Genomic DNA, 2,296 nt, shown 5'->3' on the forward strand with positions numbered 1-2,296 from the left:
TTCAAGGGTAATTGGTGTAATTGTTAACAAAGTAGTAAAACCTTGGTTTACACACAGTCGATAACCTGGTGTATTCATTAAACAAAGTATTAAAACCTTGTTACAATTCGAATCCCCAATTAGTTGGAATATTTATCTTCGGGTATAATAATAATTTGACAAGGACACTTTCAATTTATATTTATGACTGATGGACTGTTATGGACAAAAACCAGACGGACATATTAAATAATCCAGGACAAAAGGACAATTAACCCATGGGCATAAAACTAAAATCAACACGTCAAACATCATGATTACGGAAGTTTAAATAAGCATAATTCTTTTATTTCATATTTAATTTCCTTTATTTTATATTTAATCGCACTTTTAATTATCGTACTTTTTAATTATCGCAATTTTATTTTATCGCATTTTTATTATTCGCAATTTCATTATCGTTATTTACTTTACGCTTTAATTTAAGTCTTGTATTTATTTTATATTTTACATTAGGTTTTAACTGCGACTAAAGTCTTAAAATCGACAAACCGGTCATTAAACGGTATAAACCCCCCTTTATAATAATAATATTACTTATATATATATTTGTATTTTTATAAAAGTAAACTAATATAGCGTTGAGCTTTGTTTAAAGAATTCCCTGTGGAACGAACCGGACTTACTAAAAACTACACTACTGTACGATTAGGTACACTGCCTATAAGTGTTGTAGCAAGGTTTAAGTATATCCATTCTATAAATAAATAAATATCTTGTGTAAAATTGTATCGTATTTAATAGTTTTTCCTAGTAAAAATTAATAGTATTTTATACCCCTCTGCTTTGACATCATTGACGCTCAGTTAGATATTTTGGAAGAGGCTTTTGAGTGTGTAATATTGATGTGTGGGGTTGATTTTATTGGTTGGTTTTTTCTTTATTAGTTGTATTGCAAGCTTCTTCCTTAATTTATTTTTATTTATATATTATTTTACATTAAAACATTACCTCTACAAACTAATTCCCATAGTTTCAGAATAGTAAGTGGATAGTACCCCCTTTTCACGCTTTATCGACTTGTACACTTCGCAGAAACAGTTGTATCCACAAGGGCCACTACTACGCTACATTATTTTTTTTTTCTTTTTTTCCCCTATTTAATACTCCTCCTCATTCTCCCCTACAAATTTTACTAAAACACTACACAAAAACGTTGCCCCGATTTTTTTAACTAATTGTCCCTAAAATAACGTTATGCTTAATTCTTATTTTGCTATTGTTATCCATCTTTTAACCTAAAATTTTTCCTAAACGGTGCTAAAAAATGTCTACACGATGACGCGACATCGCGAGTCCCCTATTACTAGTTTTTAACGAATATATGGGTATAGACTCTAACCTTATTATTTCATCAGCTACACACATTAAAATACAAGAGTTTTGTCGTCTAGGTTCACTAACAACAAATAAAATTGCATGGATAAAGGCGCAAATTGTTGTTTGGAGTTCACCAAAAACAACATTCTCATTCTAAACACAAGAAAACATTGGGTGATTAAGGAACTCCTCGCATGCATAAATAAGACACGATTATATATAGTAGTAAGAATAGTCAATTGAGCCCATTTCCCCGTTTGTTGTCTATCATTAATATTAACATTTTATTGTTTTAATTTATATAGTTTAATATATACCATAGAGTACTCTTTATTCTCTTTGTCTCAATTTATTAACTTCTGTTTAATTTTTCAAAATTTTTCTTTATCCACTTTGACTTAATTTTTTTTTTTTTTTGACAGCGATTGAGATTATTTATGTTATGTATAATTTGATGAAAATTTATATAAATGTATTAACCTTTAAATGTATTTTCATTTATATAAATATCATTAAATAATATATAACACAAATAAAAATATTTTAGATCAAAGTTAGTAAAGAAAAACTTGAAAAGTAAAGGAAAGACTATTAAATTTAGACGGATAGAATACTATTTAACGAACAATGTAGTTTAAGATAGGAATGACAATGGATATTAGATCACTCGATCCGATCCATTAAGGTGAATATGGATGATCTAAATGGAAGTTAAGTATGTGGATATGGATATAGATGATGTGAAAAATTAGTAGATCGGATATGGATAACAATTTATTATTCACGAATATATCCATTTATCACCCAAAATACATATAGACATATAAAATATATATTTACTAAAATTTATGCATATACATTTACATATCCTTATACATATACACTATAAACCAGTGTTGTAAAAAACCCGATTACTCGCCGATTAATCTCCGATTAA

The sequence above is a fragment of the Rutidosis leptorrhynchoides genome, chromosome 8 (genome assembly GCF_046630445.1).
Source record: "Rutidosis leptorrhynchoides isolate AG116_Rl617_1_P2 chromosome 8, CSIRO_AGI_Rlap_v1, whole genome shotgun sequence".
Taxonomy (NCBI): domain Eukaryota; kingdom Viridiplantae; phylum Streptophyta; class Magnoliopsida; order Asterales; family Asteraceae; genus Rutidosis; species Rutidosis leptorrhynchoides.